The 17,097-nt window shown below is 38.1% G+C and overlaps 1 protein-coding gene across 1 annotated transcript in view; it reads left to right on the top strand.

Annotated features, from left to right (window-relative positions):
* LOC122795000 overlaps positions 1-17,097 on the top strand; it is a 1,473,143-nt gene that overhangs the window by 469,983 nt on the left and 986,063 nt on the right. The gene's annotated exons all lie outside the window — the stretch shown is intronic.

Below are 17,097 nucleotides of genomic sequence, written 5' to 3'. Positions count from 1 at the left end.
AATAATGAGATAGAGGAGTGCTAAGTGAAAGACCAGCTCTGGCAGAGTTTTTAGTTAAGTCTAGATCAGATGCTGCTGTTAAAAAAGGGATAATTACTAGGGTGTATAAAATATTGCATGCTAACTATAAGAATCATCCAGAGGAAGTTAGAAAAGAGTGGAAAAAGAGAATAGAAAGCAATTTACAAAGGAACAATGGGAAGAAATCTATAAGGTTCCCAATTACACAACATAGTCCAGAAGGTTTTGTACCCCAAGAGGATTTTTCCTCAGGTAGATAGCAAATGCTGGAGATGTAATTGGGAAAATGTTTTCTGGAATTCAGAGTATTTTGAAGGAAATGTTTGTGAAACAAATGATTGTAACTAAGGATGCACTTGCTTGAAACTCTCCTCAAAATGGAGAACATCGACATTTGTGCTATAATGGAGACCTAGTTTAAAGCAGAAGAAAGCACCCCTGCACTACCAGGCTATAACTCATTCCACACCTTTTGGCCCCAGAACATGGACCAAAACTCCAAAGGTGGTGGTGCCTCCATATTTATAAAGGATATGCACACCTCCAGACTAGTAGCCCAGCATAATGCATCTGAGATACTTCAGGTACAACTAACATTGGGATTCAGGTCGTAGTCTGCTTTAGGTCCCCGACCATGTCCCAAGACTCTCACTCCACAGTCCTAAGCACCCTGAAACTATTCGAGTCCAACCCAACACTCTCATACTAAGTGACCTCAACTACCCCTCCATCAGCTGGGAAAACTACTCATGCACCAATACACTGGCCCAAAGTTTCCTGGAATTCATCAATTCCAATGCCCTGGACCATCTCATTCTTACCCGCACTACAGGAAACAACATCCTTGACCTGGTTATTACTAACATGGGCAACTGTTGCTCTACACCAATAGTCAATTCTTCCCTGGTTAGATCCGACCACAAACTAATCACCATGGAAATCCACATCTCACCCACACCCCCACCAAAGGTAACCACTATGAAAAACTTCTCCAAAGCTGACTTTGGCCTCCTAAAAACAGAGGTGGATAACTTCTCAGCACCCATGTCAATAGAAAATAAATGCATGACTGCTGAATCATACACCAATACACTGTACGAACACGTATATAAATGCATGGAACTAGCCATACCCAACAGAATCAAGATGCTCTCCTACAAAAAAGGAAGCCAATCTGGTGGTCCCCTGCCATTAATAAACTCTACAACAGAAGGAAGAAACTGTTGCAGAAAAAGGTGAAGTCCCAAGATTGGAAAAACTCCCTTATTAGCCTCAACAAAAAGTTGAGATCCCTTGTCAAAACCTCTAAAGCCAGCTATGAAGGCAGAATTGCGGCAGACACTAAATACAACCACAGAGCCTTCTGTAGTTATATCAAGAATCTCCACAGCAATACCCAGGTTTGCTGTGAGTTATTGCACAATATATATTGCCAATATACTGGCCAACAGATTCAGTGCCAACTTTACCCCTGTCTCCCCCCCTAAAGGACCAATCACAATACCGGAGGAATGCCAGGCACTCAGCATTACTGCAGCACAGGTTAAAGCTGCATTGTTGAAGGCCAAGAATACAGCTTCCATGGGACCCGACAGCATCCCTGGATGTGTTCTACATGAACTACAAAGTGAACTGGCATCACATCTGTGTGCCCTGTTCAATCACAGCCTCACCTCAGGCTTTGTCCCTACTAAATGGCACACTGCTACAGACATCCCTCTTCATAAAGGGTGAGCGACTACACACCCTCGGAATTATTGCCCCATTAGCCTGACAAGTCTGATATGTAAGGCTATGAAGTGCATCATCATGGACCTAATTAACAAGGATATAGGGAATCTCCAAAATCTAGATCCCACTCAGTCTGGTTTTGTGAAAGGTAGATCATGCTTGCTCAACCTGGTTGACGTCTTTGAGTCAGTCACCAAAGCTGTGGATGAGGGTAAGGCAGTTCATACAGCCTACCTCGATCTGGCCAAGGCCTTTGATACCATTCCCCACTCAGGAATTATTGATAAACTCACCAAACTAGGCATGAACCCCTATATCACTAGGTGGGTTGCAAACTGGCTCACAGATAAAATCCACAGTGTGAAAGTAGCGGGCTACAAGTCAGACCGCTAACCAGTCCCACAGGGATTGGTCCTGGGTCCTCTCCTGTTTGGCATCTACATCTCGGAAGTTCAAGCCAACACGGAGGGACTCTGGCTGACCAAGTTCACAGACAACTCCAAGCTGGGAGTGATTATTAACTCCCCAAGTGAGGCAGACATCCTATAGAAAGGACTCACTGAGACCAATGACTGGTGTTGAAAACATGACCTTAAGCTTAATGCCAAAAAAATGTGTCATCATTCCCTTGGGGAAAAACTCAGTTCCCACTAATTACCACATCGATGAGAGCCCACTGAACACTGAAGGCCTTATAAGAGATCTGGGGACACAGGTTGACAGCAACTTCTCCTTCGACCACCACATTGCCACTGTGGTCAGAAAGTCCTTCTATGTGGCACATCTCATTACGAATGGTTTTGCATCCAGGAAGAAAGAGGTCATCATCTTCTCTACTCTTCCCTCATTAGGCCAATAATCGAGTATAATGCCCCATTTGGCATGCACCTTACTAGACACATGCAACAGCTGGAAAGGCCACAAAAGTACCTAATGAAGAGTATCATAGGCCTTAAACACATGTCCTACATGGACAGACCCAAAAATCTCCAGCTATTCTCTATCTCATGTCATTTACTAAGAGACTATCATTGCTTGACTTACAAAACCATGTCTGACCCAGCTCTGTTGAAATGCTACATCTAAAGAAATCCCAATCCCTCCGCACCACACGCTGCAGAGACCCCAACCTCATTACCACAAGCAACAGAACATGGTGGAGGGGCAGGCTTATAACCCAGAGACTGCCCATGCTCTGGAATAAACATGTCAATCAGAGCACCTCACTGGCCCTCTTCAAGAGAAATCTTGATAAGTTAATGGGAAATAGAAAGTTCACCCTGGAGATCACTCCAGTGGCTCTTCTTGATAGAGGCACTGGGAACTAACGTCGGGTGGCATGATGCCAAGGCACTTCAATGGGCTAGGTTTGTAAAGGATCCAGGGCCATTAGCCTAGTACACACCTATGAACCTAAATGATTCTGTTCAGCTGGGATATAGGATCTGAATTACCTAGCCATAGTATGATGTTACTAAATTTAATGCTATTGTTTGCCAAAAAGGTAATTGCTATAAAATCAAAACATCTAAACAAATTGTTACTGTAGTATTGAATATTACAAACTAAAAGAACTGGAGTTGGGATCCTTAGAAAAGGGAAGAGACACATTTCATAGAAATAAATGGGACTTTTGGGAGCAATGCATGCAAAATTATGTTCAGAATCAGAAATGAGATTTTTGAGGAAGGCAGGCATTGTGCAATTAAGATAGTACTGGAGACACTGAAAAGTGTTAAAAGAAACCATAAATGTATACTGCTTGACAATTACAATGGAAATGCTATATTTGTATTATTTTCTGTTTATCTATGTAAAGTCATGTTACAATTTAATATGTGAAGATTTAATGCAGAAGTTTAAAAAAGATATGGCTTTTACAATAGGGTTTCCATGCTGTACAATTATTCATTGTTGTAATATTGATCTTAATCCTGATCAACTGCAGAACGTAGTGGAATGTAGGATATCCAAAAACAAAGTCCAGCAAACAAAAAGATGCCCAATGCTGAGAGTAAGAACACTTTTAATTCCAAAAAACAGATAAAAACAAATAAAAACAGGTAAGCGCTTTCACGATTGCTTGCTTCTTCAGACCTTAACAAACAGTATGAAAAAACAGGCCTTTAAATACAAAAACTTCCAGTTAATTAAAACCAATTAAAACTGTTGGGTGTTAACACTTATCAGTGAACTAAGCCTCTCTTCTTTAGGAGAGGATTTAAAGCAACAGCACTATTCAAACCAGGTGGCACATATGCTTTAAAGTTGACAATCCATTTTAACTCAGCAAATTCAGTCTCATTACTCAAATCCCCTTCCCTTAAACTTTCATTTAATTTCTGTAGTGCCATAGTTTCAGGAAGGGGATGGCTCACTGAGCCAATGTCGATATATGTCGACAAACAACTGAGAGGTGTATTGGGCAAAGTTGATACAGTTTTGAGAGATAATAAACAGTTTCTAGAGCATTTGTACAACTGGGCTAGGGGTAGATCTAGTAATGACATCAAAAGAATGTTGTTTGTTACTCTAGATGTGAAATCACTGTTTACTGTGATACCCAATGAGGATGGGATTGAGCGGGTAAGGCGATTCCTGATTAAAGAAGGTGGCTTCTCTAACTCTAAAGTTAGCATGATTTGTGCCCTGCTAGAACTGATATTACAGAATAATTTGTTTCTCTTTGAGTCAGAATACTTTCTACAAGTTGTAGGGGTAGCAATGGGCACAGCGTGTGCCAACACGTATGCGAACTTGGTTTTAGCCAATTGGGAGCTAGAATGTGTCTTCAGCAAAGATCTATATAAAACACGTCATGTTTTATAAGCTATTTGTGGATGACATCTTTTTTTGTTTGGGATGGTACTATGGATGAGGTTCAAGCCTTTGTGTACATGTTAGAGACTTCAACTAATTATTTGTATTTTTCTCTGCACTAGTCTGTTGACATCATTGATTTTTTAGACATTACTGTAAACAAAGATATGTTAGGTAACATGTCCACTAAAATGTATAGGAAACCATGCAGGAAAAACAACATGTTACATCATTCTAGTATGCATCCATCCCACGTTACTAGGAACATGGTTAAAAATCAGGTTCTTGGGTGCATGAGATTGCATACTAATTCTGACTCTTTAGAGCAAGCTTTAACAGTGCTAAAGGCAGATCTATTGAAGAGGGGCTATAAGGGCTGTGAGATAGATAAGGAAATTAGAGAACTGAATACATCGGTTGGTGTCAAAGTAAAACCTTACTTCTCTGACAGCTCCTCAAGTATAGTGAAGGACACAGAAGCTAGCAGCAACAAGGGTGTAAATAGGGTCTGTTTGACCTATTCAGCAGAGGTTAATAAAGTGTGTGAAGTCATAAAGAAAAATTGGTCTATCCTGTTGACTGATCCCTCTGTCAGTGAACATATAGAACAATTTCCTAAGTTATGTTTTAAAAATACCAAGAACTTAAAACAGTGACTCTGTTATGCACACACTGAACCATATAGGCACCTCACCTCCCAGTGTAAGGGCACTCATGCATGCCGGTCTTGCAAGGCATGCAGTTATGTATGATCTACACACTTGATTATGCATCCATTAAGTATGGAACCTATGCATATGCAGATTGTTGTACAACAAATTTGGTCTATATGGCTAAGTGTAATGTATGTGATTCATATTACATAGGAAAGACAAATCGTATGTTTAAGGACAGGATTCTGCAGCATCAGAGTGATATACGAAATAATAAATTAACAAATGCATTAGCGAAACATGTATCTGAAGCTGGTATGAGTCACAGCTATAAGTTCTTGGTACTACAGAAATTAAATGAAAGTTTAAGGGAAGGGGATTTGAGTAATGAGACTGAATTTGCGGAGTTAAAATGGATTGTCAACTTTAAAGCATATGTGCCACCTGGTTTGAAAAGTGCTGTTGCTTTAAAGCCTCTCCTAAAGAAGAGAAGCTTAGTTCACTGATAAGTGTTAACACCCAACAGTTTTAATTGGCTTTAATTAACTGGAAGTTTTTGTATATAAAGGCCTGTTTTTTCATACTGTTTGTTAAGGTCTGAAGAAGCGAGCAATCGTGAAAGCGCTTACCTGTTTTTATTTGTTTTTATCTGTTTTTTGGAATTAAAAGTGTTCTTACTCTCAGCATTGGGCATCTTTTTGTTAATCCTGATCAAGTTAACTTGCCATTAAAAAGGGCTATTTCATTGTATGTCAGCTTAAGTTTGGTTCTGTAAGCAATAAAACTAATAAAGTAGAAACATTGCTATGTACTCATAACACTGCTACTGCAGGACTAAAAGTTGTCTGGATGACTCTATTTATAAACATTGTGTACAGTAGAGAGGGCTGGGTTACCCTAGAGTGGTACCAAATCTTTACAGGATTCATAGCCAATGGTAGTCAGTGAGGTAAGACATTAAATATAGTCTTCTCTCATTGTGTAGCAACAGTGCACATTCAAAAACAACCCCAGCATAATATGTGATTCACAGATATTACCAGCTACATAAGGGCTGGCCTTTACAGGATTACTTGGAGGACCTGCACTGCATACCTATAGTTATAGTAGCGGTGGTGAGTATAGCATTCCTTCTTCCCTGATGGTATGTTAGCTTTCAGAGCTCAGCAACATATAAATGCTGAACTAAAAAAAAGAAAATACTCTTTTGCATGGTAGTAAAACCTTCCAGCAGCAGCAGCAGAATTCCCTTTAATGCAGACAAATGTGCTACCACAACTGTATACAGTCCCCACCCTCAGCAGTAAGGTACTGTAAATGATGTTCATGAGTAGCCCAGGACATTTCAGGCAGTCTGCACTGAAATTTTAACTACTCCTAGGTGTGATTAATGTTGTAATTCACTAGGAGGTGTTATAATTTTAATAAAAAAAGCAATTAAATTAAGATACTGTATACACAGATATCCTCAGATTTAAATACTTCACTGGCTTTTATATAAATTTGCATTAAGAGGAAATATCAAGCTGTAGAGCCAGATCATGGTCAAATGGGGTGCTAGGCAGGATAGTGGATTGTGGCTCCCACCATGCATAGCCCCGCAGCCATTCCAGTGTCCCACTCCTTGGTTATTTCTCCCCAGTTATAATAAACATTGTTCACACCTCTCACTGTGCATACTGTTTTCTGCTTTAGTTCTACAATGATTACATATATTTGTATTTAATTTAAAACTTTTATTTCACTTTCTAATAATTCTTGGTCGAAAGTATTACCTCTTATTGACTTTTATTAAAGGTATTTAAGCTGAAAAAAGAAAGATTCTTCTGTTGGAGCATTTCTATTTAGAGTTTTCAGGCCTTTGTATCTAGTTCAATTTGTTTCTTATATGTAATTTTATTTTTTAAATTATTATGATTATGTTATTGTTTTAATTGTAAATGTATTAAAAAGAAATAAAACTTTCTTTGTGCCAAAAAAACAACTTTTATTTTAAATTTTATAGCACTAACACTGACAGACATTTGCAAACAAAACAATACAGTCTCACAATGAAAACAGACTTGGCATTAACAGTAAACTTCTCTCCCCTTGAAACTCAGATTAATTGAAATGGCATTGAAACCCACATTCAAAGAAAATGCATCTAGCCAGAGCAGGATAAAGTTTAGCTTTGGGCTGTTTCCAAACCATAGGCCCCTTGCAATATATTTTTAGGACCATGTATACATGCATGTGTTCTTTGATTCAACTTCCTGATTGTATTAAATTATATTCCTTGTGTAATGCAACGCCACTTGTTAGAGTGTGTTTTAAATTTGTACTTTTGAACATTTTTCCAGCAAGCAATGAAACAGAATGTATGAACCAATAATGACAAAACTGCCCAATTCAGAACATTTCAACTATAAAAGGCCACTAATTTTTTGTCATTACAATCCACAATTATGTCAATATGCACAATTTCTGCAGAAGTAAAAGTGATGTAAATAATGGCAAATTAAAGAGATCTGTAACTAATGAAGAGGTTACTGCTAGCAAACAACATTATATTTCAGTGTGTCAGCTACAAATTCAGTGCCTACTGCTCTTGAAGAATAAATTGCCTGTGTTATATTAAAAAAAAAATGGTAAGCTGGTAATATTGCAAGAGGGGCCAGGTGGCAAACTGACAACAGGTTCATAGTTACCAGGCATCTCATCCAAAGGAGGACATACTCAGGACTTCAGCCCCCACACACCTTAAAGTACAACACATGGTGTGGGAATAGAATCTACAGCCTTCTGCATCAAAACAAATACGCTACGTGTTGTGCTACAACAATGCTGTTAAATTCTATAGCACAATTGTGATGACCATTTGCTAAACAAAACAGTTGGACATTGTTAATAGATTTAGCATGAGCAGCAGTAAACTTCTGTTCCCTTAAAGCTCACAATTCATTAAAAGTCCAATGAAACTCAGTTCTTTGAAAATGTACTTGAAACTCAATTCCTTGAAAATACACTGAATCTCAAAAAAAAATTTAGGAGCTTTGTAATTGGATTCAAACTTTTGTCTCCTGCACCTAAGGTAGAGGGTTTGAGCCTAAGCAAAGTAACTGATCTGCCATCCCTAACTAGGGCATTTTACACAAACACACACACACCTCTTACCTCTGGCCAATTGTGCTTGCTCAAACACACGCACACAAACACCTCTTCTTTCTGTGCACTCATGCTCACACAGGCAAACACACACACCTCTTACCTCTGTCTGATCATGCTTACACACACCTCTTATGTCTGTCTGATTGTGCTCACACACACTTCTTATCCCTGTCCAGTCATGCTCACATACACACCTCTTACCTCCATCCGATTGTGATCTCACACACACATATACTTCATACCTCTGTCTGATCGTGCTCACATGCACACCTCTTACCTCTCTCCAATTGTGCTCTTACAAACACACACACACACACACACACACACACACACACACACACACACACCTCTTTCCTCTGTCAGATTTTGCTGTGGAAAGGTCAGGTCCAGGCATTTTACATTCCGTGCATGGAAGAAGCACAAGAATGTGTTATTTTATTTAAATTCTTTTGTAGTGTCTTGTTTTGCTGTATTTGGAGCTTTTCTCCCCGGGCCTCCGCTGAAAATGGACATGTATCCAGTTGGACTATCCTGGTAACAAATGTAAAATAAATAAATAAATAACTAAAATAAAATTCTGTGCATAGAACCTTAATAAAAAACACAATACAGCCAAAAACGTTTCTTATGAGCCACAGTGAATGTAGCAGTGCTACTTCCCCATAATTAAGTAATAATCCTCTTGGAGATAAGCAGTGAAGAGGATGACTGTGTGTTCAAGAGGGGAAGGAGATATTACCGTTTTTGACAGAGGTACAATGGGACTTTTCGAATCGCTGTGTTTTTAAGTATTGATGAAAGTTATGAAATGAGATGATGTCTTTATGGTAGAAGGGGAAAGATTGCCAAAGTGTGGGGCTGGAGTGGAGAAGCAATGTTTTGTCCACTATAAGTTGGTTATGGGAAGTATTAGATTACAGGTTGATTGTGAGTAACTTCTAATGTTGTGGAAGCATGATTTTCCTTTAGTTTGCATGCTGGAGGAACAGAAGTTTGTAGGTGGATTATTTTGACGAGATAGGTTCCAAGAAAGAGGTCAGCTCTGTGTTTTATGGGAAGCCCTTTTGCTTTAGAGAGAGTAAGGCAATTATCATATTTGGGTGGACATTTTGAGATGAATTTTCATATTTGCTTAGATATAGTTTGAAGAGTGTCAGAGTTCTCTTTGGAGGTGGAAGCAGTTGTTGGGAGTTCATATTCTGGATGAGATATTAGGATATATTTTCCTATGGGTATCCTGGTTTAATGAGCTAGGGGGACATTTTGTTTGCTCAGAAGTGGAGGGAAATTGACTTTGCTTCTGTTTTCTTCAATGTGTACTTGATTGTTGAGAGTTTCATCACACCAGATACCAAGATATTTGAAGGAGGTAGTTGTTTCTGTGACACAGCAATTCAGGTTAGTGATATGGATTTTGTTATGCTTTTTGGTAGCCAGCAAAAGATGTTTTGTGTGTGTGTGTGTGTGTGTGTGTGTGTGTGTATTTTTGTTTGAGGGTTTTCAATTAAACAAAAAGTTCTGTAAGATGTGACATAGGCTCAAATGGAGATGACAGGAAACAACTTTATAAAATATTAACCTGCCACACAGTACATGCATGTAACATAAAAGCTGGAACTAGACATTTAACAAAAAAGCTGTTAGACATCAAAGGTGCGAATAATAATTTTTCAAGAATATGATGCTTTCTGTAATGTCTTTAAATGTTAATGGTTTCACAGATAAATACAAAAAAGAAAGAGTAATGAACTGTATTAAAAGATGTACAGTGCAAATAGCTCTGATGCAGGAAGCACACTTGGAAAGAACTGAACATGTGAATTTGATAAAGAATGGTTTTCAGGATGGTTATTCAGTGGAATACCTGGGGCAAAGGAAGTGAGGAGTACTTATATTCATTGCAAGAAGAGCTCCAGTAGTAATAGAAGAGGATAAAAAAGACAATAGCCTACATCACATCCATACAAACGAAGTTACCACTAGACAACACTATATTCCATACAACACATATTACCACACTTAAACTTCTCTATCAGTCCTACAATTCTTAATGATAGCACAGTACTATATCTATACAAGACTTACATACCAAGATGCAACACTAGAAAAATGTCACCTAGATCCAGCATAGAAGTAACACACATAACCAAACATCTACTATCAAACATAAAAAGGCTACTTATCTCAGGTGACGTACACCCAAACCCAGGTATACTCTAAACCAAACACATATCTGACCTATTAATTCTTAACATCAACACAAGAAGTATAACTAACAAGATACATGATCTGCATGCATTTATGACCCACTACACTCCTGATATACTGACCATTACAGAGACATGGCTAAAACCTAGCACCCAAAATAAAGAAATCCTCCATCCAGGTTATAAAATCTTAAGATTGGATAGAGCAGTTAGAAAAAGAGGTGGGGTAGCCATTCTCTTTAAAAACACATTCAACCTCCAACCTCTCCAAACCCCTCTACCTAAATTTATTAATGCTGAAACTCTTGGTTCAGTCCTATGCATAAACAAAACAAAACAAAAAAAATCAACATTCTGTGCTGCTACATACCTCCAGGAAATAACTCTCCCACAATTGAGGAAAACTTACAGTGGACTAGAGATAATCTACCACAGGAAATACTGACTGGTTAGCCTGTAGTTCCAACAGCCCCACTAACCACATTAATCTCTTTGGGTTCTTTCATCTCATTCAAGAACCCACTAGAGTAGATAAAAAAAATCACAGAAACAATCCATTCTTGATTGGACACTGGTCAATTGCCCCAAACAAAGCTACCAGAAGGGCTGTCTACCAGATGGTCTTACTGACCACCTCCCCACATTCTTACTATTCAAATACACTAACATACCCAAGCCCATAGTTCATAGACTAATCTGAGATTACCGCAACCTAAACCCTCATGATCTTAACACTATTATAAACCAATGTAACTGGGAACCACTACAAAGCCTTGAATTAGACCAGGCAGTTTACTACTTTAACAATACTTATATGTCCTTAATAAAGTCGCCTCCGCTAGGAAAGTTAGAGTTAAAGCTAACTATACACAATGGCTAAGTAGGGACACTAGAGCCCTACTAAAGTCCAGAGATAAGGCCTGGAAGTCTGGAAGAGGGAAAACACCACCCTTTCCAAACAAAACTACCAACAGCTTAGAAATCAGGCAAAGGAACAAACCAAACTTGATAAACAGAACTACATCCTTGGTGCCCAAAGCAAACATTCAAGAAACCCACAAAAGTTTTTGGCATGCTATCAACTCCTTATTAAAACCAGGCAAAACAACCACTCCAGTTCCCAACTCCACCAATAATACTATGGACATAGCCTCTCAATTTAACCACCATTTCACAGAATCCATTCTGGCTTTATCCAGCAGCAATTATCCAAAAATAACCCTTCACACACCACAACCAATTGTCTAGATACCATTCCTCCCTTTAGTCTCTCACCTGTTCCCACCTCTACAATTAAAAAACTCCTTCTAAAATTGAAACTTACTAGCCTTGCAGCTAATAATTTACTTGCTAACTTCCTACAAATGGCTGCTGAATCTGTATCATATCCTGTTTCCATCCCCATCAACTGCTCCATACAGGAATCCTATATCCTGCAACTGTGGAAAGTTTCATATGTCATTCCTCTTCATAAAAGCAGTAATTCTTATGACTTCTAAAATTACAGTCCCATCACCATTCTGGCTCCCCTCTCTAAACTTCTAGAGAAGTGTATTCCCTTTCAAATCATGAAATTCCTGAACACACATAAACTCCTTTCCACCACACAACATGGTTTGCAGCACATCATAGCACAACTACTGCTCTTCTCTCCTTTACTAATCTAGTTAACCAACACAGAAACAACAATAACTTTACATCTGCCATTTTCTTGGGTCTCTCAAAATTATTTGATATGGTCTCACACACCATACTACTAGAAACTCTAGCCTCCCTATCCTTTGCCCCATCTACTATTGCCTGGTTCAAGAGCTATCTATATGACAGGCAGCAGTCTGTCCAATGGCAAGGTGTACTATCCTCTTGACTTCCAACCTCCATAGGTGTACCACAAGGCTCAATACTGGGCCCACTTCTTTTTTCTGTTTTCACCAGTAATCTGCATACCTCAACCCAGTATGCCACAATTATACAGCATGCAGATGATTCCACTTTAATCCACACAGCCCCATCTCTTTCCACTCTATAACAACTCACCCAGGAAACCTTTAACTCTGTGGAAAAATGGATTACTGAGATCCAACTCATCCTAAACCCCAGTTAGACTAAATTGCTTCTAGTTACCCCCCAAAAATCAAAAACCACTCCCCTTTCCTTTACTATCACTTCTAAAAATGGCATTACCGTTTCTTCTTCTGCCCATACAAAACTCTTCAGCATTGAAATTGACAATAACCTTCACTTTGATGTTGATATCTCTCAAACCATCAAAAAGGTTCACAAAAAATGAGTACACTATATAGACACAAAAACTTCCTCCCAGATCAAGCACGAATCACCCTACCCCAAACTTACCTATTGTCCACACTAATGTATGCAGCACCAATTCTTACCCAGATCAGAAAAATAGACCTTGACAAACTTGAGTCATGCTACAATCAGATCGCCAAGTTTGCCAACAACTCCACCTTCAGAACACATCACTGTCTAGCTCTAAGGGACCTACAATGGTTAGAACTTCCTCAACTACTTAATTACCACCTGCTAGTCATTTCCTACAGTATTCTCAAATATCCTGATAAAACCCCATCACTAAGTCAACTACTCACACAATACATAGCAAATCACACTCTCCGCTCTAGTGACAAATCACTATTCTGTATCTCTAGGGCTAACAATACTGCAGGAAAAGGACTATTCTCCCACACTATTGCTAGAAACTGGAATTGCCTTCCTCCTTCGCTGACCTCTGCCTCAACCACCTCACACTTCAAAAACTCCTTTAGATCACATCTTATGATTACCTGGCTATGTCCAGGTATTACTTAAAATTTAAAGCTTTCCTACCCTTTCACCCTCCTACCCAGGAATGCTTTCCTATTTACCCACTGTAATACACTACAGTACTAAAACTCTAACAGTTATTCTTCCAGCTTGAAAGAATCTCCTAAACCATGTTGTTTGTAACCTCACTTATTGCTGCAATGTGTCTTGTCAAGCTTTATATTTCAGTGTGAATATATTAATTGTGTTATTGAAATGTATCTTGTCTGTTTTACAACTCTGTATAAAAATATTGACTCTTGTTAGCTAATGTGGAGCTTTTCTTCCCGGGCCTCAGCTGTAAATGGACCTAGTCCAGTTGCAATTTCCTGGTAAAAAAAAATGTAAAATAAATAAATAATAAATAAATAAAATAAATAATGGTAGATTTGTACTACTGAGTGGCTACTGGCAAGGGAGGAGGATTATATTTGCATGTTATTTATATTCCACTGAAAACTGCTATCATGGATCTTAAGAAAATTCTGGGAGAAATAATCAGCTTTCTGCAAGAAATATTATTTATAGATGGGGACTGAAATTTGATTTGCAATAGTGAAGATGTGTCTTGGGAGCACAGGAGAGAAAATATAACGATGGAGGGTAGATTTTTTTAAAGAAATTATGAAAATATTTGGCATGGAAGATTTGCATTCAGTACTAGGAGTTCATGTGAATTTACATGTTATTCTCCAATATACAGAAACTGGGCTAGGCTAGGCAGAATTTACATTTCACAGGAACATGTGCATTTAATTGAATGTCTTGATATTCGCCCAATAACTATTTCAGATCATGTGCCAATAATAACTAAAATACAAACACAGGGTAATGAAATACAATTGAGACAGTGGCTCTTTCCCACCAGTCTGTTGAAAAGAGAAGAATTTAAGGAATGGGTAGTGGAAATTATTCCAGAGTTATTAGAGAGGACAGAAGTTTTTTTCTGAAAAATATAGCTAGGGAGTCAGGTAAAATTAAAGTGGAGTTTAAAAATAATATGGAAATAAAAGAAAGGGTGATATGGTTAAGAAGTAAAAGGAATTTTTAGAGGGACTGACAAATGTTAAAGTATGTCAAAATAGGGGGAATCCCACAGGACAAGAACAGGAGCTACTGAAGAATGTTAAACATAAAATAAGGGATTACCTCAATAACATGCATGAGTTTAGAAAGATTGCTGGTAAGCAACTGTTTTTTTTTTTTTTTAACAACTCTAGAGGACAAAAACTTTTAGCACAACAACTCAAGCAACAGAAGGTAGAAAGGGCTGCCACCAAGCTTAGGGAGCCTCTGACAAGGAAGATAACAAGGGATCCTGTAGCAGTATTACAAGTATTTAGGAAATTCTGTGAAAGTCTGCATAAAACAGAAAAATATGGAAATCAAGAAAAGATAGAAATGGAAATGTTTATGGAAGAATTAATTATGCCAAGGTTAGAGGTAGAGGAGGCTCAGTTACTTTCAGTTAGGATAGGAGGAGATGAGATAAAATTGTGATGTATAACTAATCTACAGGAAAGTCCCAGGAACAGATGGTATTCCTGTGGAAGTTTGGAAGCTAAGAGGGAAACAAAGTATAAAAATCTGGAAGGTTTTTGTTTAAGAGTATTTTAAGAGAAGAAATCCCAACATCCTGGAAGAAATCAGTGGTAGCTGTAATACTTAGAGTGTAAAGAGCCATCAGATCCAGCTTCATACAAGCCCATTTCAATACTAAACCATGATTATAAAGTGTTTGTCTATAATGGCTAAAAGAATGGCAAAAATGCTGCCAAAATTAATAGATATGGATTAGTGTGGTTTTGTGAAGGGGAGGCAAACAGTTGGCAAAATAAATAGAACACTGATGATCCAGAGGGAAACAAAATGTAAGAAAATACCACTGTTGTTGGTGGGTCTTGATGCAGAGAAAGCATTTGAAAGAGTAAGATGGGACTTTATGAGCAGAGCAATAGAAGCCTTTGCATTCCCTGATAAAATTATAAGGTTGATTAGGAAAGCATATGAGGGATTGGAGGAGAAAATTAAAGTGTGTGGGGTCCTCTCTGATAATCTCTGCTTGAGCAGAAGAACCAGGAAGGGATTTATCAACAAGAGGATAAGTTGTGGATAGCAATTAATAAAGAGGTAAAGGATTTTATCTGGGAAGGGAAGAAGGCAAGAGTCAAGTGGGATAACCTTATTCTTCTAATAGAACAGGGTGCCATTAAGAAAGGAATAATTAGTAGAGAATATAAAATATTACAAGATAACTATAAGAATCAGTCAAAGGAGGTTAGAAGGGATTGGGAAGAGAGATTCTATAAGCAATTCAGAAAGAAACAATGGGGGATATATGTATCTCTCCCAAATATGCAACAAAGTCTAGAAAATTTAAGATATTTGCTTAGAAGTGTTTACATAGGTATTTTATACCTCAAGTATACTCCAAAGAATTTTCCCTCAGGTAGACAGCAAATGTTGGAGGTGTGATGGAAGAAGAAAGAGGTAACTGGGAAAATATTTTCTGGGAGTGTAATGAGTTGGCAGACTTTAAAGATTCCCTGCAGACTACTCTGTTGGAGATGCTGGGTGAACAAATTGGTGTAACTAAGGAGATGATTTTTTTGAGCTATGATACAGAATTGGAATTGCCTAGACATAGTAAAACTTTGCTGACTCTAACTATGATGACTGACAAAAAAAGCAATTACTGTAAAATGGAAATCAAAGTGTAAGCCAACTTTACTAGAAGTAGAGAAGATAGTAATGTAGATAAAACAACTGGAAATGGGATCTTTAGAAAAGGGTAGGAGCAAATTATGTAGGAAAAAATGGGAAGTGTGGGATCATTACATGCAGATGGGGAACGAAGTTTCAAAGAAGGCAGGGTACGAATGAGCTATGTAATGTTTGGCTGACAATAATTGGATATATTATAAGTGATGTATACTATTTTCCAGTTACAGTTGTGTCTGCATTGTTTGTAATGTATAATGTTTGTAACCAAGATTGTGTTGATATGGTTTATTCTCATTTATATGAATGTAAGTTGCCTATGTCATATATGATAATTAAAAACATTTATTATTAAATATTTGTGTGAAGCCTGGTTGCCTGCTTCATTTTTTGTTTTGGTATTATGCCAAGGTCATTAATGAGAAAGCTTCAGTGTTAAGGTCTTTTATGGAAATGGTCCTTCACAATATTTACTTTGTGTTTGAAAATCATTTGTTTAGGCAGAAAACAGGGATGGCTATGGGTGCCATCTGTGCCCCTAAGTTTGCCAATGCTGTCCTTGCTCATTGGGAAATAAATTATGTCCTGAATTCCAAGTTTAAGGACTGCTGGGTCCTCTATGGTAGGTACCTTGACAATTTGATTTTTGCATGGAAGGACAGCATGGATACTTTACATAGATTCACTGATTATCTTAATAAGACTACCCATTTTCTTAGATTTACTTTTGATGTGCAAGGAGAGGCGGTTAACTATTTAGATGTGACCATCAGCAAGAATTATGAGATGGGGAGGTATGAGTCCACTATCTACAGGAAGCCTTCTTACTCTAATGCCTTGTTGCATTTTTCGAGTATGCACCCCATACATCAAAGGCCAGTTCTTGCGCTTGGCTAGTATAGTATCGGATGACATGGAATTTAGGAAAGAATGTGAAGTACTTAGTTCCATGTTTAGAGTTAGAGGCTATC

The sequence above is a fragment of the Protopterus annectens genome, chromosome 2.part1, assembly GCF_019279795.1.
Source record: "Protopterus annectens isolate FY-2018-M chromosome 2.part1, PAN1.0, whole genome shotgun sequence".
NCBI classification, from domain to species: Eukaryota; Metazoa; Chordata; order Ceratodontiformes; family Protopteridae; genus Protopterus; species Protopterus annectens.
Note: the sequence above shows the minus strand (reverse complement) of the source record. Positions and strands in the feature narration are given on the sequence as shown.